At 41.5% G+C, this 26,738-nt stretch overlaps 1 pseudogene across 1 annotated transcript in view; it reads right to left on the reverse strand.

The window, feature by feature from the left end:
• Positions 1–409: 409 nt before the first annotated feature.
• LOC147367391 (protein S100-A11 pseudogene) overlaps positions 410–26,738 on the reverse strand; it is a 28,898-nt pseudogene continuing 2,569 nt past the window's right edge. Inside the window, exon 2 of the transcript XR_015168817.1 lies at positions 410–2,360. The product of XR_015168817.1 is annotated as a protein S100-A11 pseudogene (transcript). The remainder of the gene's footprint in view (positions 2,361–26,738) is intronic.

The following is a 26,738-nucleotide window of genomic DNA, read 5'->3' on the forward strand; positions in this document are numbered from 1 at the left end:
TGTCTCTTTTGTCTCCTGCATTGGCAGGTGGGTTCTTTACCACTAGTGCCATGAAATGATCTTTCCCAAATTTCAAAAGCTTTATTATTTAGTAAGGAAATCTTCTAATGAAATCTTTATGATTTTCAATATGTGAAATTATGTCATCTTCAAATAGAGATAATTTTACTTCTTCCTTTCAAATTTTGATGTCTTTTATTTCTTTTTCTTACTGGATTACTCTGGCTAGGATTTCCAGTATTATGTTGAATTGGAGTGGTGAGAGTGGGCACCCTTGTCTTGTTTACTAATCTTAGAGGTAAAGATTTCATCCTTTTAACATTGAATGTGATGTTAGTTGTGGGCTTATCATATATGGCCTTTATTATACTGAGGTATAATTCTATGCCTACTATGTTGAGAGGTTTTTTTTCTTTTTATCATGGACAGATGTTAAATGTTCTCAAATTCTTTGTTTGCGTTTATTGAGAAGATCATATGATTTCCCCTTTCATTCTATTAATGGGATGTGTCATATTTATCAATTTGTGTATGTGTTGTTTTTCAGTCACTAAGTTGTGTCCGACTCTTTGCAACCCCATGCACTGCAGCATGCCAGGCTTCCCTGTCCTTCACAATCTCTTGGAATTTGCTCAGACTCATGTCCATTGAATTGACAATATGATTCAACCATCTCATTCTCTATTTCCCCTTTCTTCTCCTGCCTTCAACCTTTCCCAGCATCAGGGTCTTTTCTAATGAGTCAACTCTGCATCAGGTGGCCAAATATTGGAGCTTTAACTTAAGCATCAGTCCTTCCAATGAATATTCAGGGTTAACTTCCTTTAGGATTGACTGGTTTGATCTCCTTGCAGTCCAAAGGACTCTGAAGAGTCTTCTCCAGCACCACAAATTGAAAGCATCACTTCTTCAGTGCTCAGCCTTCTTGGTGGTCCATATATGACTACTGGAAAAACCATGGCATTGACTCTATGGACCTTTGTTGGCAAACTGATGTCTCTATTTTTTCACAGGCTATCTAGGTTTGTCATAACTTTTCTTCCAAGGAGCAAGTGTCTTTTAATTTCATGGCTGCAGTGAAACGTTTTCAGTCACCGTTTGCAGTGATTTTGGAGTTGAAGAAAATAGAGTCTGTCACTATTTCCATTTTTTCCCCCATCTATTTGCCAGAATGAATTGTGTCCTGCTACTAAATGAGCAGAAACACTGAGGTTTTCTCAGCATCAGGGTAGAATTTTTTTTTTAAAGGAAATGGACATTTATGCACCTAGTAGGTCTTATTATTATTGTAAAGGCAAAAAGTTAAAATATTTCACTGTTCAGCTTAATACCAAACATCTAGCAATTTATTTGCATATTCATTGTGAATACTACCCTTTAGCACTCTATTATTATCCTCTTTGGAATGTTCAATGCTTATGACTATAAATCCTAGTTTGTCTACCATAAATATAGCTATCTTTAGCTTAAAATGTATTGCTTCTTACCTAGAAAAATCTTTGCTTGTTGTTTTGTTTTAGAACTTTCTGGATCACTGTATTTTAGGTTCGCACACAGAACTGATAGAGGATGGGAAGCATGGCATTTCCCATCATGCCCTGCTTGTAGGGTTTCTCTTGTCTCTCTTCAACATACAGGGCTTTAAGCTCATTCCTGGAAGTCAGTGAACTGTTGCCTTCCTTCTTTCAGCCCACTTACTTCTGTAAGACATCTTTTTCTATTTGTTTCAAAGAGTGAAGCCTGGTTTTGCCTGCCATGAGAAGTCTTGACTGGGTCCACCTCTCTTCAGTGGAAATGACTAATAGAGCCTGATATGACACTGTTTCTCTCTAAGTCTTTTAGATTTTGGTGTAGTAAGATTTTCTGTGTGTGTGTGTTTAAAAAACAATATTGTTTTATTGTTATATTGTTTTATTACTAACAGGAGTGGCCTGCCTGGGGGTGGGTGGGTGTGCCAGGCTCAGGGTATGTGGGGGTTGTGAAGAGCAGGTGATAACTGAGAGGCTGGAGAGAAAGGGAGTGGGTCTGGAGGCCAGGCCCAAAGGCTCCTCCAATTTACTTCTGGCAAGAGACAGATTTAAGAAAGGATTCATGGCAAGCTATCACCAGGCCACCAATAAGATTAAGAAATTCTTGGAAATCTAGCTGCCCATCAGAGTTGAGGTCCAATTTCTTCATCATGTGGTCAAGGACACCACGGTCCTTTGGGTTCTTTGTGAAGGCACCCAGCTCTGTATTCATGAAGATTAGGGACTCGGCCTTCGAGAGTTTGCTGTTGTTACCATCCCTTCCAGCATGCTTTTGGAAAACAGCAATCAGAGACTTGATGCACCGGCGGCTCAGATGGTAAAAGCATCTGCCTACAATGTGGGAGACCTGGGTTTGATCCCTGGGTTGGGAAGATCCTTTGGAGAAGGAAATGGCAACCCACTCCAGGACTCTTGCCTGGAAAATCCCATGGATGGAGGAGAGTGGTAGGCTACAGTCCATAGGGTCGCAAAGAGTTGGACACGACTGAGCCACTTCACTTCACTTCACTTCGGTCTCTGTAGGGTTGGATAGTTTTGCCACGTCGGAGAGGAGCAAGGTGCGTGGATGTGAGCAGGGAGCAGTGTGGTAGGCATTGGGCCTGTGTGGTAAGTTTTCATTCTTCTCTGTACCCTCAGTTTTAGTGTAAATTTGGTAGAAATGGGTACTGTTTTCACCAAGAAGGTCTAAGAGTTGTTTTTCATTGCTAATCCTTCCCCAGCAAGAAGGTGAGTTACCAGCTGTGGGTTAGTGCTTCTGACTTCAATCTTTTCTGTTTGTTTGTTTCGTTCAGCCTGAATAATTTGAGCGAAAACAATTTTTTTGCTTAGTATTTTACTTTCTGGAAACATCAAATACCTTATGACCATTTCTTGGAAACAACGTATAGTTTGTTTGGGTCTTGTGTGTTTGGGGTGTGTGTGTGTGTGTTTCTAAACAGATATTGGGTAAAATCTTCAAGTCACATGTGAGGCAAAATACTTAATGTTTCCGAGACCAACCAATTTAAAACAGCTTGTTAAATCCATTGTTTATTAAAGTGAAACAATGGAAAAGAGGAAGTGGTGGAAAGCTGCTTGGTTAATATTAAATGAAAGTCATCCTTCTCTTCCACATAAGCTATGTCACACCACAGTGAATTAGAAGCTGAATGAAGTTTTGAGGTCTGATTCAGAAATCTCTGAACCAAACTAAAACAAAAATGGCATGAGTTTCACGTCAAATGTTTTGCTAGGTTGTTCTACAGATCTTGCTAAGACAGAAGATCTAAGTCCACGTTAGGTTGACTGAATGCTTGTTCTCAAATACTTCTTCAAGTGAGATCGAACATCCACTCCAAGCAGGCTGGGAACTCCTCAGGGAGCTGAGCCACCTAGCAGAGGAGGCAGGGTTGGAGGGATCAGAATAACCCCTAGTTTTTTCACTGTAATGGTTCATTTAATATGTCAACTTCACTAAGGCCACAGTACCCAGATATTTGGTCAAACATCAGTCTAAGTGTCACCATGAAGGTATTTTTTTTAGATGAGATTCATATTTAAATAAGTAGACTTTGAGTAAGTAGATTGCCCTCCATGTTAGTGGACCTCAGCTAGTCAGCTGAAAGCCTGAAAAAGGGTTGAGGGCTCCTGAACCAGAGGGAATTCTGCTCCCAGACTGCTTTTGGACTTGGGCTACAACATCAGCTCTTCTCTGGGTCTCTAGGCTGCTGTTTCACCATATAGATTTTAGACTTGCCAACTCCCACAGCATTGATATGAGTAAATGCCTTAAAATATATCTCTATCCATTTATCTATCTATCATCAGTATCTCTGAGCCATCTCTGTCCCATTGGTTGTGATTCTCTTGGAGAATATTGACTAGTATACTTACCAGAGTATAAAGAAGATATAAAAAAGCCTTCAAGACTGTAAGTAATAAATGTCTGTTGTTGCTCACCATGAATGGCTCTATAATTAATACCAGGACTTTTTTGAGTGTAAACTTTGGTGAATGGTGGAAAGAGAATTGGAGTGGAGCATCAAAATTCCAGGTATTTATGAACTGGATAAAACAGCACAGAAAAAGGATGCTGGAGGTTCCAACACAGCTTCATTCAGTCATGGTAGGAACTCCATGATGGCACTCTAAGATCACTGTGGGAGACATCTTAATACTCATTGCAAGTGTGTGTTTACTTGCTTCAGTTATATCAATTTCCCTACCTTCTCATGTTAAGTATTCAGCTCTCCATGTCTTATTTCCTGTATAAGTGGGAATTATAACTCAGGAATCAGTTATAGGGACTAGATGAGATTATGGATAGGAAAAATGACACAGCTCTTTGCACATGAAACAGATTGGTGTGTTATTGTGTATTTTTTTGTGACTTGCCTGGCATATAATGGGCATATTTGTTGCATGTGACCTACTGCACATATGCAGTGCACACAACTTGTGGCCATGGTTGGGGTTCCTGCAAACTTGTTTCAGGAGTGTAACAGAAAAAGGGTTTGCAAGCAGAATACCTGAGTCACTTTTTCTTCCTCCCAATGACTATTGTATTCTCCACTTGTGAAGACCAGACCCAACCCAACTGACCTCCTTTTTGCCCTTTTCCCATGAGCACACACATCTTATTTGTTAGAACTCTCTATTGTTACCTGTTGGATCTAGCAAACTTGGCAATTCTTTTGTTAAAGGCTGTGTGTCAGACAATGCGGACTAGAGTGGACTATGGCCAAGAAAGGCTTTTTGGAACACAGTCATCTAGTGAATATTTTTATCTGCCTTTGGGAACTGGTTGTATTTTGGCCTCTTACCCCAAAGGAGATCCCTCTGACTCAAGGATGTGACAGGTCTTATAGTTCCTTTCCCATCAGAAGTTGCTACACTACTCCTGAGCCCATTTATTTTTGAGAAACTGTCCCTCTTTTTCTGGGCTATAGGAAGAGGAAGGAGTTGAATTTAGGGATGAAGGGCTAGTGTTTATGGAAAACAGTGGATCTGAAAGAAGCTCTTTATACACATGCCCTTTATCACCAAAGAAAAGACCCAACACTGAAGTTAGCTACCCTGTCTTGGAGGAGTGCCATTCTACCCCACTTCCTGTTGTCTAGTGGCCACTCAGAGCCAGTATCTCCTGAATATGCCTCAGTGTGGTAACTAGCAGGTCCACAGACTGTAGCTAGATAGTTATGCTAAGAAAATTTCTTCAGGAAGTTGTTGTTGTCTCGTTGCTAAGTTCTGTCTGACTCTGAACTGCAGCATGAACTGCAGCACACCAGGCTTCCCTGTTCTTCACTATCTCTTGGAGTTTGCTCAAATTCATGGTTGTTGAGTCAGTGATGCTATCCAACCATCTCATCTTCTGTTGCTCCCTTCTCCTCCTGCCCTCTCCTCCTGACCTCTGTCTTTCCCAGCATCAGGGTCTTTTCCAATCAGTCAGCTCTTCACATCAGGAAGCCAAAGCACTGGAACTTCACTGTTAACATCAATCCTTCCAGTGAATATTCAGGGTTGATTTCCTTTATGATTGATTGATTTAATCTCCTTGCATCCAAGGGACTCTCAAGAGTCTTCTCTAGCACCACAAATCGAAAGCATCAATTCTTCGGTTCTCAGCCTTCTTTATGGTCCAACATGTCCAACATCTGGACATGACCACTGGGAAAACCATAGCTTTGACTGTACCAACCTTTGTTGTATAGGAGGGGATCGTATAAAGCAGAAATAGCATAGTGGCAGGTGTCAGCATGTTTTGGATTTTGGTCTCTGAAACTGGACAACATATGGATGTGGTTAGTGCTCTGGTGTGATAGTTAATTTTATGTGTCTTTTATGTGTCAACTTCACTGGGCCATGAGGTGCATAGATATTTGTTAACACATTATTCTGGGTTTTCCTGTGAGGGTGTTTTTATGTAAGGTTAACATTTAAATTGGCTTTCCAGGTGGCAAAATACTTTACGGTGGTAAGAAACTTGCCTGCCAGTGCACAAGATGCAAGACACACGAGTTCAATTCCTGGCTCAGAAAGATTCCCTGGAATAGGAAATGGAAACCCATTCCAGCATTCTTGCCTACAAAATTCCACAGACAAAGAAGGCTTGAGGGCTACAGTCCGTGAGGTTGCAAAGAATTGGACACAACTGAGTGACTGAATATACAACATTTAAATTGGAAATTTCCTGGTGTTCCAGTGGTTAAAACTCTGTTCTTCTACTGCAGGGGGCTTGGGTTCAATCCCTGGTTGGAGAACTAGGATCCCACAGGCCACACAGCCAAAAAAAAATCTGTTTGGGACTTCCTTCGTGGTCCAGTGGCTAAGACTCTGTGCTCTCAATTCAGCGGGTCCAGGTCTGATCCCTGGTCAGGGAACCAGATCCTACATGCCACAACTAAGACCCAGTGGAACCAGATATACAAACAAGCAAACAAAACATTTAAATTGATGGTCTAAGTAAAGCAGATTTCTCTCCCTAATGTGGATGGGCCTCATCCAATTAGTTGAAGGTTGGGCTCAGTATAGATGTGAGAGTTGGACTATAAAGAAAACTGAGCACCGAAGAATTGATGCTTTTGAACTGTGCTGTTGGAGAAGACTCTTGAGAGTCCCTTGGACTGCAAGGAGATCCAACCAGTCCATCCTAAAGGAGATCAGTCCTGGGTGTTCTTTGGAAGGAATGATGCTAAAGCTGAAACTCCAGTACTTTGGCCACCTTATGCAAAGAGTTGACTCATTGGAAAAGACTCTGATGCTGGGAGGGATTGGGGGCAGGAGGAGAAGGGGACGACAGAGGATGAGATGGCTGAATGGCATCACCGACTTGATGGACATGAGTTTGAGTGAACTCCGGGAGTTGGTGATGTACAGGGAGGCCTGGCGTGCTGTGGTCCATGGGTTGCTAAGAGTCGGACACAGCTAAGTGACTGAACTGACTGACTGGGCTCAGTCACTCAGTCATGTCTGACTCTTTGTGACCCCATGGACTGTAGCCTGCCAGGCTCTTCTGTTCATGGAATTTCCCAGGCAAGAATACTGGAGTGAGTTGCCATTTCCTATTCGAGGGTATCTTCCTGACCCAGGGATCAAATCTGTGTCTCCTGCATTGGCAGGCGGATTCTTCATCACTGAGCCACCCAGGAAGCCCTCATACTACACTTGAACTTAGCCAAAAGGCTGAGAAGCAAAGGTTGAAGGTTGGCATCACACAAAAAAGGCTAACCCTTTCCTGAGTAAGAGGAATTCTGTCTGCCTGACTGCTTTCAAACTGGGATATAGGCTTTTTCTTGCCTTTGGACTTGACTAAAACATCAACTCTCCTGGGTCCTGAACCTGCTGGCTTTCAGACTGAAACTTCACCGTCAGCCCTTATTCTTAGGCCTTCCAAGTCAGATTAGAACTAACCCATTTGCTCTCCTGGGTCTCCAGCTTGTCAACTCACCCTATGGTTACTGGGACTTACCGGCATCCACAATGGCATGAGCCAATTCCTTGTAATAAATCTCTCTGTATATACACCCATTGGTTCTGTGTCTCTGCAGAACCCTAACTAATATACCTGGTCTCTCTGCACATACTTTAGCTCTGCTTAAGATCTGGTGACTGGCCAGCATAATTGATAAAGACGTAAAGTTCAGAGAGAGGTTATACAGCCAGCTCGTGTGGCCCTCTCTGGTGCCTGGTTACTAATTCCTGTCTTGTGTTTCCAGTTGGGCAGGATCAGGATTTCTGGGACTCAAGTATGGACTGCCCCAGGGTCAGGTTTTGCTCTGTCCATGTCTTCCAGTAGGCGATTCTCTGACAAGCAGAAGACCTGGGTTCAATTCCTGGGTTAGAAAGATCTCCTGGAGAAGCAAACGGCAACCCACTCCAGTATTCTTGCCTGGGAAATCCTATGGACAGAGGAGCCTGGTGGGCTGCAGTTCATGGGGTCTGAAAGAGTTGGACATGACTGATCAACTAATACTTTCACTTCCATTCATTCTCTGACAATCTCTTGGTGGCAAGAATCTGCCTAATGGACCAGGTCTTAGCCACTGGACCACCAAGGAAGTCCCAAATAGATTTTTTTTTTCTGGCAGTATGGCCTGTGGGATCCTAGTTCTGACAGAAGGGAACCCATAAAACTGGCATAATAGGAACCCAACCAGATTTTCTGATGTGCAGTTTTCACCCTAGTTATGCTTCTTGGTGTGTGCTTCTTAAACAACAATACAATGTTCTTTTGACTCTAAGGCTTAATATTTTTAAAATATTTAATTTTATTTATTTATGCATTACTTATCTTTGCCTGTGCTGGGTCTTCATTGCTGTGCAGGATTTTCTCTAGTTGCAGCAAGTGGGGGCTACTCTGTAGTTGCAGTGCATAGGCTACTCATTGCAGAGGTTTCTCTTGTTGCAGCCCACAGGCTCTAGGGTGCTCGGGCTTAGTAGCTGTAACTCTTAAACTCTAGAGCACCAGCTTAGTAGCTGTGGCACATGGGCTTAGCTGCCCCATGGCATGTTGGATCTTCCCAGACCAGAGATTGAACTTGTGTCTCCTGCATTGGCAGGTGGATTATTTACCACTGAGCCACTGGAGAAGTCCCAAGACTCAATATTTTAAGTGTTAGAAGTTCAAAAACTTTTGCCAACTATGTATGGAATGACAATTAATGGGAAATTACTCTTTGAGTCCAGTTTGATTGAATCATGAGGGTACACGTTTAGAACAGGTCTAGGGTTGAATGGGAATCAGTGAATAGCTGCTAATTCTATTTCTACTTTTAACTCAGGGGATGACCTTGGGAAAGTCACTTAATTGCTCTTGACCTTCTGTGTCCACTTGCTTCACAAAAGGTGGTCCTGTTAGCAACTTTCAAGTGTGTGGTATGGTATGCTGTATATTAGAGTACCACAACTTATTTATCTTAGAACTAATCTTATTGTGATAGTCATTTCACGATATATACCTATATCAAATCATCATATTTTATACCTGAAATTTACACAATGTTACGTGTCCCAGGTGGCTCAGTGGTAAGGAATCTGCCTGCCAGGCAGGAGACGCAAGTTCAATCCCTGGGTCAGGAAGATCCCCTGGAGAAGGGAATGGCAACCCACTGCAGTATTCTTGCCTGGGAAATCCTATGGACAGAGGAGCCTGGCGGGCAAGTCTGACAGGACTTAGCAACTAAACAACAACAACGTGTCAGTTACATTTCAATAAACCTGCAGGGTGGCTGGGTAGGGGGAAGAAAAATTTTGAAAATGAATGCAAGAAAATAGTTCTCAAACCAGCAGCCCCCACATCACCTGGAAGCTAGTTAGAAATTTAGAATCTCATGCCCTGCCCCAGACCTACTGAATACAATCTACATTTTAACAAGATTTCCAGATGGTCTATTTACATATTAAAGTTTGACAAGCACTGGCATGGAGGAAAGAGCACTACATTTTGGACTGATTTAGAAACTTTTGTTTTCTTGGTCTGGAGAGTCCTGTGTGATTTTGCACATGTTACTGAAGAAAATCTCTGAGCCTCAATTTCCCTATTTTAAACTTAGGGATAAAAATATCTGCCTACCAGGACTTCCCTGGTGGTGCAGTGGTTATGATTCTGAGCTTCCAGTGCAAGGGGCATGGGTTCAATCCTTGGTTGGAGGACTAAGATCCCACATGCTATGTGGTGTAACGAAAAAGGTATGTAAAAAAAATCTACCTACCATGGAGTTGAAATGGTAGGCAAAAACCATTTTCATGGAGATGAAAATAATTTAAAATGTCACAAACATGCATTGAGTGACTTCTCTGTGTCTGGACCTATGCTGACCACTGCAGGGTAAAGAGATGAACTAAACACAGCCCTGGTGTCCAGGAAATCCACCTCTGATGCAATGGGAAAAAATGTATGAAAACATTTTGTCGATGCAAAAGACTACGTAATGTTAGCTATTATTAGTATTAATGGAGATAATAATACTTACCCTACTTATGCTGCTTGGTTATTATTAAGCTCAAATGAGATAAAGCATGTCAAAGCCATTTGAAAAGCTGAAAAGTACTGACGTAAGAACTTATTATTAGTATGATTATTGCCATTACTGAGTGAATGATAATTGAGTCCGGTAGGGGGAAAAAACCTTGATTTAATTACAGGTATCAAGCCACAGAGGATCCTGGAGTTTAAATACAAAACTTGGGACTCTTTGTTGAATGTGCAAAGGGGATTCTCACTTGCTTTTTGTTCCGTAGGGGAGCTGCATCAAAAATTAAGTCTGTTAATACTTCTGCTATTTCAGACTATCTGATCCTAGAAGCAGGGATTTCTTTTCAGTTTATTGGCAACTCAGTGAAATGCATCCACCTGTGAGGTGGAATGTTCTATCTGATGGGCAGCCTGATAACGGCACTACCCTGCTGATTAGGATGTGGTCAGGTGGAAAAAATACAGGAGACCTATGTTCTGTGAGGTCCTCTCTCTGGGCACATGCTCAGCGGCAGTATTCCTGTCTGCAGAGCCCAAAGCATTCCGCTGAAACTCTGGGTGCTTGTGGTGGGCAAAGAAAGTTAGTCGCTCATTCATGTCTGACTCTTTGTGATCCCATGGACTGTAGCCTACCAGGCTCTTCAGTCTGTGGAATTCTCCAGGCAAGAGTACTAGAGAGGGTTGCCATTTCCTTCTCCAGGGGATCTTCCTAATCCAGGAATTGAACCCAGATCTCCTGCATTGCAGGCAGATTCTTTACCATTTGAGCCACCAGGGAAGCCCACGGTGGGCAAAGGAATTGGAAATCATCCAGCATATCACCCAGGCTCCTTTTGGTGAAGTCACTGGCCTGGAGAGGTGACGTGTCATATGTATTCTGCTTCAATTGTTGTTTAGTCACTAAGTCGTGTCCGACTCTGGGACCCCGACTGTAGCCCACTAGGCTCCTCTGTCCACCCTGCTCCAGACCACACTTCACATTGATGGAAAAAGAACATGCAAACTCAGTTTTCCTAACTCCCAGTCCAGTGTGCTTATATTTCATCTTAATGCACTGGAACAGCGGTCCCTAACCATTTTGATACCAGAGATCGATTTCATGGAAGACGATATTTCTACAGACTGAGAACGGAGATGGTTTCAGGATGAGTTCAAATGAATTACATTTACTGTGCACTTTATTTCTATTATTATTACATCAGTTCCACCTCAGATCATCAGGCATTAGATCCAGGAGGTTGGGGACCACTGCACTAGAGGATGTGTGTTTTTCCCTTTTTGCTCTGAATAACAAACATAGCAACAGGGAGATGGTTCTCATTGCAGTTGTTATTGGGATGTCTTGCATGTCTGTTGGTGGTGGTGGTGGTGTTCATTCACTTAGTTGTGTCCTGCTGTTTTGCAACCCTGTGACTGTACCCCACCAGGCTCCTCTGTCCATAGGATTCTCCAGGCAAGAATACTGGAGTGGGTTACCAATTCCTCCTCCAGGGAATCTTCCCAACCCAGAGATCAAACCTACGCCTCTTGCATTGGCAGGTGCATTCTTTACCACTGAGACACCTGAGAAGACCTTTCAGTCTCCCATAGGATCATTTAATTCTGACAATTGATTCTTTTCCAGGGAGGCTGGGTCTACTTCTTCAAGGACCCTTCACTATCATTCCTTTTGGTCTTTTGTTATTGCTTTTCAGCTCTGATGCCTCTTATCCTTTCACTGCCAAGCTTGCTTCCATTTTGTTTTGAAGGATGGTGATGATTCATTTGGGAGAATAATATCGTCTCTTTACCAATGCGTGGAGGAATGCATGCTGAATTGAGAATAATTGGATGCCACTTGACTTGGGTCTCTGACCTGGACCTCAGATTGGTATCCATGGTGCATTTACAGTCATACTTTCTCATCCTGAAGCTCACAGCAGGAAGTGAGCATCTCAAGGGACAGAATGCATCTCAAGGGCAGGCATGCCTGTACTGCTCGAGCCTTCTCAAAGCATCTTGAGTCTAGTAGGAGTCAATACAGAGTGGCCTGATTCCTGCTGCTCGAACTTGATTTTCTTCCTTTAATTGGAAGATGTTTGTCTTAGCAGCAGCTATTAGAAGTCCTCTGAGAATGTCTGAGCTCCTTCCCTTAGGAGGAAAATGCCTTCTTAGTTCATGTAGGGTAGGAACTGAGCCTCCAGGACCTCAATGAGCTGTTGGTGCTGAGGTTTCTGAAGGAGAAAGATACTTTGCATTACAAGGGGGAAAATACTTTGGTGGAGAATGGGGGAAATTCAGGAGGGAGGAGGTGAAGAATAGACAGAGAGAGAGAGAGAGAGAGAGAGGAGAGAAACTCAGTAGACAGGATGAGCGTGTTGGAAGAATGCTGTGTCCTTGATGTGATGACTTCTACCCAGATCCCAAAATTGTAGAAGCTTGGAGTGACTGACCCTCCTGTTGACCCTGGTGAAAGGCTGGTTCCACCTGTAGGTAGATAGGAAGGCAGTTCTCACAAATTTGTAGCTCGGTGATCTCACAAAAATCTGTGGAGGAATAGGGATAGGAAACTGGACTCCTCCAGACCTTGGAAACTGACATCTGATGTATGGGGTGTAGGAATTCAAGTAGTTTAAGTTTAGAATGCAAGAGGCAGAAGGCTCTCAGTTGCCTGCTAGCTTATACTCATATTGAGCTGGGCACAAAGTCATGTATTGACTCTTCTAGGATTTTTTGTTTCTGTAGAAAGGGATATGGCAAAATTTCAAGAGGACACTGTTAATACCACTTTGGGTCACCTCCTCCAGGAGTCTACATAAGTTCCCATGATGCCTGGTCATTAAGCAGACTTTAAGCACTTGAACCCTTGCCTTCCTCCTTCTTGCCCTCTATCTCAATATATACAGGTGTTGCTACCACTGGCTATAAGACATTTGTGGAATTTTAGTCCTTTTTTTTTAAAGTCTTCTATATTTATGCAACAATTTACTATTTCTTTTATTTATTCATTCATTCATTTATTTATTTGGCTGCGTTGAGTCTTAGTTGCATCATGTGGGTCTTGGGTGCACAGACTCGACTTGTGGTGCAGACACATGGGCACAGTAGTTGCTGCAAGCTGACTAAGTTGCTCCTCAGCATGTGGGATCTTGGTTCCCCAACCAGGGATTGAACCCATGTCCCCTGCCTTGCAAGGTGGATTCTTAACCACTGGACCATCAGGGAAGTCCCGGGGGAATCTTAATCTTGCTTGTGTCCTAAGAAACTCATTTGCTGTAAATACTACCACCTCCTCTTCCATTGACAGCTGTGGTGCCTGACTGGCAGTGGATCTTGCAAACCTGAAAAGGGGTCACTAGAGCTTAGGGTGCAGGCTCAATTTCCTCACCTGCATGATCCGAAAGAGGAGACAGCCAACCAAACCCATGTGCATAATTTAAGAATGAACAGATGAAGGTTTCTGAGTTTCTCAAATTATCTTTTCAAAGAGCACCTCAACAGGCTTTCCTGTGCCCTTGCAGCTGTGCACCTGGCAACAGTTGCTTACAGGGATACAAGAGTGTAAGAAGTGGATCAGTATTTTTTTTCAATGTGCCTTACCCACAGCTGCTCATATATTTAGTTTCTTCTAATAAGCGACTGAACTGAACTTAATGTGCTTTCTCCCAGACTTAACCAGAGAAGGAGTTTTGTGAACCATAAGGAAGTATACATTAAAATTAACAATGAAAGTTTTCAATTTAAAAATGACCTTAAATAAATCTTGGATTAATAGAGAAATCAGAACTGCAATAATATACTACTTAGGAATGAACCAACGATGAGAATACTACATATGGAACTTATGCCAATGTTAATCTCAAGGGAAATGTCACTGTATTCAGTGCTTTCAGAAATAAATAATACAAATGGAGAAGAATGAAACTGAAAATGCATGAATTTAGAAAATATACACGTGATGAAAGCAAGATGAAAAATTTGAAAGTTAACATTATTAAATTAGAATGCCTAAATATAACAGGTTAATAAATCTAATAGATATTTGGATTAATAAATCTAATAGATATTTCTATTAGTAAGATAAAACAAACTCTGGCCAATTTAGATGACCAATGTCATGAAAATATAACCATTTAATATGAGAAATAAGAAAAAATAATATCCCCTAGAGAAAGAGGTGATTTAAAGAGTAAAAGAAATATTATGGAAAATTTGGTTTTGGTAATTCTGAAAAATTTGCATAAATGAATGATTTTCTTATACCTATGAATCACCAAGTTGACTCTTGAAGTACACAACCATAATCGAACAGTAGGCATAAGATAATTAAAAAAAAAGTTTAAAGAATTACTTCTTTAAAAGGTCATGATTTGTATAGCTCTATTATATTCTTTAAAGTACTAAAGGAAACCCATTTTTTGAAACCATTAAAAAATGGACAGATTTGATTACATAAACCCTAAAAATTTATTATGGCACAAAATATAAATAAGGTTCAGAGTAAAATGGTAAATGAAGAGAAAGGTTATCGTTCTTTGTATGATAAGAACTCTTAGTCATTAAGAAGAAAAGTCACCTAATATGGGTAGAGCTTAAGAGCGAGTGAAAGAAAAGGAGATACAATTTGTCAGTAATATGCAAAAATAGGGTTTCCCAGGTGGCCCAGTGGTAAAGTATCTGCCTATTAATGCAGGAGATGTGGGTTTGATCCCTGGGTCAGGAAGATCCTCTGAAGAAGGAAATGGCAACCCATACCAGTATTGCCTGGAAAACCCAATGGACAGAGGAGCCTGGTCGGCTACAGTCCATGGAGTCACAAAGAGTTGGACACGACTGAGCAACTGAGCACACACACACACATGCAGAAAGAGACATACTTTTATTAGGAGTTAGGAAAAAATTAAACCATATTGAAATACTATATTTTACCCATCAGACTGACAAAGGGAAAGGCATTTAAATAATTAAAATGTCCTTTACTAATAGGAAAGTGGGAGATTCACACATAATTGTTGGGGTTATAGATAATTATAACTCTTTAGAAAGTAATTGGCATTCTTTCTTAAAAATAGAAAATATGCTTACCTGTTGATCAAAAAGCTAGTTCTAGGAAGCTATTTCTCAGAAATAGTTACTAGTTTTTAAAAGTAAATGAAAAAAAAATGAAAATAAAAATAAATGGATAAGGGCATTTGTTGCCCGAAAATACCAAATGTTCTGGAAATAATACAAATGCTCAACATAGGGGGATTATTTTATACATCACAAAGGTAGTAGTACCCAATTAATTTCTCAGGCTCAAGTCTCTGGCACCATCCTTTATCTCAGTTTTCATGTATGCACCATATCCAATCCATCAGCAAATTCTGTTTTGTTTATTTGCTAAGTTGTATCTGATTCTTTGTGTCCCCATGGACTGTAGCCTGCCAGTCTCCTCTGTCCATTGGATTTCCCAGGCAAGAATACAGGAGTGGGTTGCCAGTTCTTTCTCCAGGGAATCTTCCCTATCCCTGGGTATAGGGAAGATCCCCTGAATCCATGTCTCCTACATTAGCAGGCAGGTTCTTTACCGCTGAGCCATGAGGGAAGCCAGCTTCTGTTTTCTTGAATGTGCCTCTCCACTTCCATGGCTACTCTGTGGTCCGAACTCCTATATTTCTAACCTAAGACTTAAAAGTCTTCCACGTGGTACTCCTGTTTCCACTTTGCCTACCCAGTCATCTTTCATGTGTGCAGATGCCAGAGTGAGGAATTAAAAATGTAAAATAAGTGCCACCCTCTTGCTCAAAACTCTGTAGCATCTGTCTTCCCATTGCACTTACAAAGATATTTGCAATCTGTCCACAGCTTAAAAATGTTCCTTGATCCTGTGCTTGGCCATTATTCAACTCACCTCCTACTCTTCTTCCCCTTGCTCACTTCTCTGCCAGGAATGACTTCTTGCTATTCCTTGAACATGTCTAAGGACCATTGAATTTGATGTTCCATCTGCTTGGAGGTCCTTCACCCCGGAGTTATTGTCATACTCTCGCCTTCATTTCCTTTACATCTTTGTTTGATTTTGCCATGCCCGGGTCATCCTATTAAAAATAGCAACTCTTGGGATTTCCCAAGAGTTGGTCCTCTGAGCTTCCAGTGCTGGGGCTGCAGGTTAGATCCCTGGTTGGGGAACTAAGATCCCATATGCCAGGTAGTGTGGCCAAAACATATAAAACCTGTAACTCCTCTCTGATCCTATTTACATTACATATTTTGAGAAAATACAAGTCCCCAATCACGGAAAGCATTAAAATACAGTATAGTTTATTTTTTATTGAAGTATATTTGATTTATAATATTAGTTTCAAGTGTACAGTATAGTGATTTGGTAGTTTTACAGATTATACTCCATTCAAAGCTATTAGAAGACAATGGCTATAATTTCTTGTGCTATACAATATATCCTTATTGCTTATCGATTTTAACATAATAGTTTGTATCTCTTAATCCCTGTACCCCTAACTTGTCCTTCTCCCTTTCCCTCTTCCTACTAGTAACCACTGATTTGTTTTCTGTATCTGCAGGTCTATTTCTTCTTTACTATCTAGATTTGTTTGTTTTATTTTGTAGATTCCACATGTGATATCATACAGTTTTTGTCTTTCATTATCTGACTTATTTCACTAAGCACAATATTCTCTAGTCTCTGTCTGACTTATTTCATTAAATATAACTAAACATAATATTTATGTATGTAAAAATCTTTATTCATTTGTCTGTTGATGGGCACTTGGGTTTCTTCCATGTCTTGGCTATTGTAAATAGTGCTGCTATGAATATTGTGGTGCATGTATCTTTTTGAATTAGTGTTTTCATTTTTTTACAACAGGAGTGAAATTGCTGGGTCATATGGGGATTCCCTGGTAGCTCAGTTGGTAAAGAATCTGCCTGCAATGCAGGAGACCTGGGTTCAACTCCTGGGTTGGGAAGATCCCCTGGAGAAAAAATGGCAGCCCATTCCAATATTCTTGCTTGGGAAATCCCATGGACAGAGAAGCCTGTCAGGCTACAGTCAATGGGGTCTCAAGAGTTGGTCATGAATTAATGACTAAACTGCCACTACTGTGGTAGTTCTATTTTTAGTTTTTTTGAGGAACTTCCATACTGTTTTCCATAGTGGCTGCACAAATTTACATTCCCACCAACACATAAAGAGATATAATACTTATCTTTCACAAACTAATCCGAAAAACTGAAGGGATGAAACACTCCCAAATTCACTCTCCAAGACTGCTATTACCCTGATACCAAAACCAAAAAAAAGATACTACAAAAAAAGAAAATTACAGGCCAATATCTTTAATGAATTAATATAAATGCAAAAGTACTTAACAAAGTATTAATGAACTGAAGCCAACGGTATATAAACAGGATCATATGCCATGATCAAGGAGTATTTATTCCAGGGATGCAAGGATGGTTTAATATTTGCAATTCAATCAGTGTGATACACTGCATTAACAAAAGGAAAGGAAAAATCACATGATCATCCCAATAGACACAGAAAAAGCATTTGACAAAATTCAACATCCATTTATGATAAAAACTCTCATCTAAGTGGGTGTGGAGGAAACATATCTCAACATAATAAAGGCTATTCATGACAGATCAACAGGCAACATCATAATGGTGAAATGTAATTTCAGTCATTGATAAATCCTCTCAAACAGCTCTCAAAGGGGGATGCCGATGTATTTCCCACACCAATTTAAGTGCTTGACCATCAAATTCTTTGTACAAATTAGTCATTTAATTTTCACTGTGACTCTTTTTATTTGTATTTCTAATTTCAGTTCAGTTCAGTCGCTCAGTTATCTCTGACTCTTTGCGACCCCTTGGACAGCAGCACACAAAGCCTCCCTGTCCATCAACCAACTCCCGGAGTTTACTCAAACTTATGTCCATTGAGTCGGTGATGCCATCCAACCATCTCATCCTCTGTTGTCCCCTTCTCCTCCTGCTTTCAATCTTTCCAAGCATCAGGGTCTTTTCAAATGAGTCAGTTCTTCGCATCACGTGGCCGAAGTATTGGAGTTTCAGCTCCAGCATCAGTCCTGCCAATGAATATTCAGGACTGATTTCCTTTAGGATTGACTGGTTTGATCTCTTTGAAGTCCAAGGGACTCTCAAGAGTCTTCTCCAACACCACAATTCCCAGGTGGCAAAGAAATTGCCTGCCAATGCGGGAGGCATGAGATGCAGGTTTGATCTCTGGGTTGGGAAGATCCCCTGGAGCAGGGCATGGCAACTCACTCCAATATTTTTGCCTGGAGAATTATATGGACAGAGGAGCCTGGTGGTCTACAGTCTATGGAGTCACAAAGAGTTGGACACAACCGAAGTGACTTAGGATGCACACACAATCCAAGGATAAGTGAAGTTGAAAACTTGCTCCTAATTTCCTTCGGTGTAAGTGGGGGAGGCAGGATTTGAACTCTGGCAGTGGGACTTGGCACCAACAGGCTATACGACCTCATAGGGCACTAGGCGTTTCTTTCTTGCTTGCTTTTTGCACTGTCTCACAAAGCGAAGTCTTCAATCTCAAGTCTCACTCTTTCAAAATTTCACAAAACTTCTTCCCCAAACCTAACCCACAATGGCTAGTGATGCTCATACTATCTCCTCCATTTGTCCTGGGTCTCTTCCTCCTGGCTGTGTTCTGTGTAAAGCAGTGTGGAATCTTGGCTTCCTGAGCTCTGTATCACTAGCCACTTTATCCTCTTTTGCACACACACAAAACATCCGAAATGGCAGCCTGGGCATGCCACTCCTTCCTACAGTGGGGCAGGATCGGGGGTCAGAGACTGGAGACATGATCTTCATGCCATCTATTTTCAAGCTCTTAGGAGATGCCTCTGTAGTGCTTTGGAACTGAACATGCGCTTGCTGAACCACTCTATGTGGAAATGACTTCATCTCTATTTCTTTCTTTTTTATTAGTAAAAAATTTTTTTGATTGATGGGGGCCATTTTTATAGTCATTATTGAATTTGTTACAATACTGCTTCTGTTTTATGGGGTTTTTTGGCCACGAAGCATGTGGGATCTCAGCTGTCCTACCAGAGATGGAACCAGCATTCCCTGCATTGAAAAGTGAAGTCCCAGCTACTAGACCTCCAGGGTAGTCCCTTCATCTCTGTTTCCACAGAACATATTACAGATTCCATTCATTTCACCCCAGTATTTAACAACACAAAGCGATTGGTAGTTTGCTGTCCTGAGCAAGCTACTTTCCCATTGCATCTTAGTTTCTTCCTCTGTTAAATGAGGGAAATAATATATCTATTTTAAGTTCATTGCAGGCATCAAATAACAAAAGATACCTAGTAATACCTGATACATAGATGATGCTCATTAGACATGAGCTGCTTTTGAATTTGAATCTGAAAGCAAAGTATCTATCTTTCCACATACTTGTAATGCCTTGTCATTGTATGTACTATATTCCTGAGGAAATCACTGGAATAGAAGTCTAAATTTCACAGCAAAGGAAATGATTTGATCAGATTTCATGGCATATAAAAAACAAAAGAAGCAAACAAACAAAGTATATGTAAGCATGCTTCTAACCCTCCCATGACTTCCAGGCTACACTTCTAAATGTAGTCTGTGGAGCCCTTTGAACACTGGATGCCAATGCAAGGCATGAAGGATGTAGAAATGGACCAAGATAGGGGATCTGGGTTCTCGTCCCACCTGCCTGTAACTCCTGGAGGAGGAAATGGCAACCCACTCCAGTATTTTTGCGTAGCAAATCCCATAGACAGATGAGCCTGGCGGGCTACAATCCAGGGGGTGGCAAAGAATCAGACACAACTGAGCATGCATGCATGCCTCTAACTAGCCATGTGATCCTACTCAAGACATTTACTCTTCTTAGGACTCAGGGTTTTTTTTTTTTTTTTTTTTTGTCTCATATATGAGAAATACCCATAAAACAAACAGTCAAAAAACAATAGAAACCTCAGCTTGCTTTATAGGGTGGCTAGGTCAAGAAAGATAACCTATAGGAAAGTATTTTGTCTATCATAAAATATGAGAGATTGTTATAGTAATTTTACAGTTTTCCTTTCAGTTCAAAACAAAGTACAACTGTAAGCAACCATTTCTGCCAGTGTTGGCTTGACAGCAGCTTCCATGGCTTCTTTGGGGGGTGCTGCTCTGCAGTAGCTGCATCAGCATCTGGGTTAGGAAGGGCATGGTCCACAACTGTGTCTTGAACTCAGCTGACCTCCAAAGGTCATTTGATTGCTCCTTCTGCCTCTGATAGGACTCAGCGTCCTGTCCCCCTGGGCAGGCAGGGGGACAATGCCTGTTGGCCATGGAGTGATCTCTGTCTCTCTTTCTCTCATATCTATCTTTTTTTTTTTTTTTTTACTGTGGTGGAGCTTTTTGATTCAAATTCCTCATTTTGCTGCAAAAGCTAGATTTATTCATTGTCGTAAAATAGGAATATTCCAGAATGGCCACTTGCCATACAAATAAAGACATAGATCTCTCTATTATATGTTTTCAGATCTTTCTATCAATTATTAAAATTTTTTGTTTAATCCATTCATTGCATCCTACGTGCTAGAGTTTACCCTTTATGCCTATCTTTGGGCCCAATCTGGCAGGAGAACTATGGCCTGCATCCAAGGAAGTTTCATTCAACTTGTTCTCAGACAAATAATGGTCTAAATTTGGAACCCCACAAGGTTTCGAGAATGTCTTTCACACTTAGGATGATTATCTGAACTAAGTCCAAACCTTCATGCTTGAAGACTCAGCTATTGTTAATTATAGCTCCTCTTCACTGCTGGTCAGTTACCTGGCTCTTTTCCTTTTGCTTGGGAAATGACCTTGTACCAATTTCCTGGATTGTTTAGAATGAGCTTACATGGCAGACGCTGATGGTTGATGAGTGAACCAAAGAAAGTTGATAGCATTCAGCTTGGCTTCCTCTGGCGCAGGGCCCAAAGCTTTGCATGAACTCAAATGCAATTCACCTGAAGAACAGCTTTCTCTAATAATTGTTTATGGTACAGTCTAAACCACAAAAGCCTTATGAGAACTCTGGGCCAGAAAGTACAGGAATAGGCGTGGCCAAGAGAGCAGTGGGGATGGGGTAGTTGATTATAGGTTACAACCCACCTCCCTCATCATGGATGGAGTTTTCGTCTAGCAGCTTGATTTTATTATCTCTACACTGAATTCTAGTTGGGGACTTGAGAAAGAGCTTTTATTTAATTCTTGGCTTAAAAAAATAATGGCAATATGTTCTTTTAAAAGAAAAAAACAACAGAACAGGTTTTGCAAGGGCAGGATTTTCGGTTCTGATGTTTCCCACACTATCAGGTCTTGGCAAGAGCAGCCCATGGCTATTTAGGGTGAAAAAGGTAAAAATAATATAGTTGAGTGAAACTTAGAGTTTACATGTCTTTTCAACAATCATTGATTGCATACGTAATCTCTGCTAGGTGATGTGCTAAGCGAGCAAAGACATATAGCAAAGTCCTTCCTTTCAAGTGGCTTACAGCTTAGAAGAGAGAGACCAACCCCCATGTAAACAGATGTAATGACCCACTGTTTATGCTACCATCTCTGCAGGGGAGAGGAAGGAGGAGATAACTCTGGTGTGTTGAGGGTAGGACGAAAATATTGTAAGATATTCAAGCTTGAAGGGCCTTACATTTTTATATAGTCTTACATATTGTTGTTGATTTACTTACTCAGTTGTGTCCAACTCTTGGGGCCCCATGGACTGTAGCCCACCAGGCTCCTCTGTCCATGGGATTTCCCAGGCAAGAATACTGGAGTGGGTTGCCATTTCCTTCCTGACCCAGGGATTGAACCTGTGTCTCCTGCATCTCCTACATTGGAGGTGGATTCTTTACCACTGAGCCACCGGGAAGCCCCTTAATCATACATACTCAATTTAAAGACAAAAGAACTTCATCCCAGATGTGAAGTGACTTACCTGAGGTCCTGCAGCTAGGTGAGCAGTGCAGTGGGTCTGGGATGTTACTCTTTCATTTCTCAAGGCCGTAGTGTTCCTCCCTGCCCCCCTCCCCCAACAGTAACTTGCATCCTCAGGAAGCGACCTAAGCACTCTGATGGGGTGCTGGACTGTGCTTGTGAAGACTCTGCTTCTCCCTTGTTCTGCACGCAGGGCTGTTTTAAGGTCAACCCTGCCTCCAGCCCTTGCTCTCTGTCTTTGGCACTTTCCTTCAGTGATGACTAGTGCTTTGGTGCTCGGAGTCTCTCCAGGGATCAGATATTCTCACTTACTCTGCGGTGTTAATGATTTTATTTGGTAATCTCCCTCAGAAGGTAGCATTTTAGGAGGAAGTGTTAGAAAGAGCTGTTAAGACTTAACTTTCAGGCATTTAGCACGGATATATTTGGGGCAAGGGAAGGGGGTGTACCTGTGTCCTCCCAACCGTACTCCACCAAGGACTACTCAGTAGCTATAGTTGTGGGGACAGTGGAATTGCTGGGGGAGACCTCAGCTCTGTGTCAGAACCATTCCTTAACTTCTAGAAGTGCACTGGAAGCCTGTATCATGGTTCACAGCTAAAATTAGGAAGAGGAGCTATTGGTGTTTCATAGGAGAAGAACCAGAGAATTGAAGGTCAAAGTCATAATGCTGATATGGGACGTTCGTGCACATATTGCCTGATCAAGTCATAGCTTCCTTCTTACCAGCCTCTGGCTCAGGGCAGATGCTCACAGGTGCTGTGAGAGGGGTGAGACCTGAGAACCAGAGCTGGAGGCAGAGGCTCTGTGCGACTGTGTATGTTCTTTACCCTCTGGGCTCCTGGTTCTGCCCCATCTTTCTGCCTGAGTTGGTTTCGAGAAGAAATACAAAGTACTGCCTCCATTCCCATATTTGACAAACACTTTATGTTGTGGGTCTTCCCCAGTGGCTCAGCGGTAAAGAATCTGCCTGCAATGTAGGAGACAGGGATTCGATCCCTGGGTCGGGAAGATCCCCTGGAATAGGAAATGGCAACCCACTCCAGTATTTTTTGCCTGGGAAATCCCATGGACAGAGGAGCCTGTGGGCTACAGTCCAAAGGGTCACAAAGAGTTGGACATGACTGAAGTGACCTAGCACTTCTTACTATTTTCTTACTTAATTCCTGGTTGCTTTTTTGGCTCTATGTGCAGAATATTGTTCCTGAGAAGGTGTGTGTGTGTATGTGTGTGTGTGTGAATATATCATATAGTATATAATAAAGTTCTGCAGTTTGATCCAGGCACCTAAGTTTGGTATTATTTGAATTATGAAAGCCTGAATCCCAGAGTATTTTAAACATTTTTCAAGTTACTTAAAGTCATAGAATATTTTTGAAAAATTCTAGAACTGTGGGTGAAAATAATATCACTGTGTCTATCTATCTGTCCATCCATCTTTCTATCTCTCTATATATCCATCTATAGATCTATCTATATATGTCTATTTATCTATCCATCTAGCTATCTTTTTATCTATTGAATTATCTAGCTATCATCTATCATCCTTATTAATCTATCTATCTATATCTTTTAAAATGTAATATCTGTGTATATTTTTTGGAATGGGTATAACAATTTAATTATTAACAATTAGATTAATAGTTAAATTGTTAATTATTTAATTATAATTATTATGTGTGTGTGTGTGTGTGTGTGCACGCTCAGTTGTGTCTGACTCTTTGCTACCCCATAGACTATAGCCTGTCAGGCTCCTCTGTCCATGGAATTTTCCAGACAAGAATACTGGAGGATAAAGGAAATACTGGAGAAGGAAATAGGAGGAAGGAAATATTTCCTTCTGCAGGGATCTTCCGACCCAGGGATTGAACTAGGGTCTCTTGCATCTCCCGCATTGGCAGGCAGATTCTTTACCACTGAGTCACCTGGGGTGCGACTTGCCTCTCTATAATGATGGGCACAGTCATGTCAGAACTGGAGGTAGTATGGAGTTTAATCTTTTTCAAAAGTTAATTGATTAATTTGGTTCATAGGGTCTTATGTGCGGCACGTGGGATCTGTGTTGGGTCATGTGGGATCTTTCCTTGTGGCGCCCAGACTCTCTAGTTGCGGCACATGGGTTCCAGATCCAGCTCAGTATTTGCAGCACATGGGCTGAGTTGCCCTGCGGCATGTGGAATCTTAGTTTCCCAACCAAGGATGGAACCTGTGTGTTCTGCGTTGCAAGGTGGATTCTTAACTACTGAATCACCAGGGAAGTTCCCTGGGGTTTAATCATTGTTTCTGATTCAGTTTCTTATTGGGTGATAGCAGTGTTTCCTAACACAGGGCAACTTTGTCCCCCAGGGAATATTTGGCAATGTCTGGAGACATTTTTCATTGTTTCCATTTTGATTAGGGTGAAGGGTGCTGTTAGCAGCTTGTGGCTGGAGATGAGAGATGCTGTTATAGTGTATGCAACAGCCCTCATACAATGAAGGACAGTGGAAAGCATTCTTAACATATAGATGACAAAACTTACACTGTTTGCCTTTTGCCATGGACTGACTCTGTTGAGTTTGGAGGTCAACATCTTGCTGCCAAGTACAATATAAACCTAGAAGAGGAAAATACATCCAGTCTCAGAAATAATGGTCCTTGGACACTTACAGAAATATTGGGACACTGATCAAATCATTTTAAAATAATAGGAGATATCTAAGATAAAATATTTCTCAATCCCATTACCTAATTAAATTGTCCCATACGTATTTAAAATATTCAGTTATTCAAATCCTAAGCTTACTAATAAATATTTCCTGATTCTAGAAAATGGCTGTATAGCACTAGAGAACTGACAAAACATATTCTAGAACCTTTCTCACAAGCCTGTTATTAAACAGACTATCTGAAACTGAAAAATTGGATCCCTTGGTAACTGGAACGGCTATAATCTGATTTAATGGAAAAGATAGAAATGGCAAGAAGAATAAATTGATGAAGGGGATTAATGGTGAAATAAATTCCCAGGGCATTTGCAGGAGTTGCTATTAATTCCCTACCCACTGTAGGTACTGAAACAATCTGGTGTCTGATATAAATGATCCTAGGGCTTGTGATTGCTTCAGTTTTCCTGGACAGAGTTACCCTGACTTTGCCAAGTTACCCTGAGTTTGCCAAGGCAGGAAAGTAGATCCAGAAAAAAATTGCATCAGAACAAAGGAAGGGGGAAGAAATGCTGTAAAAGTGTGTTTGGGGGGATTCCACATTAATTGGCTGGAAAAATCAATACCCCAGTTGCTGTATTAATAGGGTTTTGTTGTGCAGTGCCCTTGTATATGTGAAAGATTGGAGGCTTGACAAGGATGCAATAGGTGTACGCTCGAGCACATACATTTTGTAGAGGTTGGAGGTTTCTGCAAGAAGCTCAGGGAATTCATCCTCAGCAGAGCATCATGGGAGATATTAGACTGGGGGATTTGGGGTAATGTGCTCCTCCCCCAGGGCACATTGATATGGTGGCCAAGGAATTCTTCCTTTTGAAGACAAGGTCCATGAAGGTCATGGAAAGCCCCAAGCAGTAACTTGGTTTCTTTTTTATAAAAAATGTCAATTATTGTTTTTCTTAAGAAATAAAAATCCACAGAAAATGAAAAGAAAAACCCTATAACATTTTGAGAACTGTAATGAACACTATGTACTCATCACCTAGATTTTTCAGCTGCTAACCTCTTGCTAGTTCACCTCCATGTTGCTTTCTCTATATAAACACACTGCTTATGTGCCAAACCACTTAAAGGATTCATAGGTAGGCTGCAAACATCATGACACTTCCCTCCTCAGTACTTCAGCCTTCATGTTCCAGGAAAAAGAGAATTCTCATACATAGCCACACCATTAACACACCTAAGGAAATTAGCATGAATTTGATAAAATCATCCAACAAACAATCCCTACTCAAATATTCCCAATTGTTCCAACAATGACTTCTCTAATTTTTTGCCATTGCATTGCCTAATACGTCTTTTTGCAATGTCACTTCAGTCATGTCTCTTTGCGACCTCATGGACTGTAGCCTGCTAGGCTCCTCTGTCCATGGGATTCTCGAGGCAAAAATACTGGTGTGGGTTGCCAGGCCCTTCTCCATGGGATCTTCCCGACCCAGGGATCGAGCCCACAGCTCCTATGTTTCCTGCATTGGCAGGTGGGTTCTTTACCACTAGAGCCACCTGGGAAGCCCCAGTATCTATTTTTAGTTTCTTCTAATTTAAAAAAAAAATCACCAAATATTTCTCTGTTCTCCATGACACTGAAGTTTTTGAAGGGTCTGAAATTGGTCTGAAAGTTTCCTAGTGATTAGCATTAAGTTGGAGAAGGCAATGGCACCTCACTCCAGTACTCTTGCCTGGAAAATCCCATGGATGGAGGAGCCCGGTAGGCTGCAGTCCATGGGGTCACCAAGAGTTGGACACGACTGAGCAACTTCATTTTCACTTTTCACTTTCATGCATTGGAGAAGGAAATGGCAACCCACTCCAGTGTTCTTTCCTGGAGAATCCCAGGGATGGGGGAGCCTGGTGAGCTGCTGTCTATGGGGTCACACAGAGTCGGACACGACTGAAGCGACTTAGCAGCAGCAGCAGCAGCAGCAGCATCAAGTTGGACAAATAAGGCAAGAGCACTGGAAGCATAAAGTGTCAGCTGTCCCACTCCTGGGGATGCCAAGCTTGATCATTTGGATTAGGAGGTAACCACCAAATTTCTCCATTGAAAAGAAAATCCCCTTTCTCCCCTGGTGAGCC

This window comes from Bos grunniens, chromosome 8 (genome assembly GCF_055505025.1).
Source record: "Bos grunniens cultivar Pamir isolate PY7600 chromosome 8, Bosgru_T2T1.0, whole genome shotgun sequence".
NCBI lineage: Eukaryota > Metazoa > Chordata > Mammalia > Artiodactyla > Bovidae > Bos > Bos grunniens.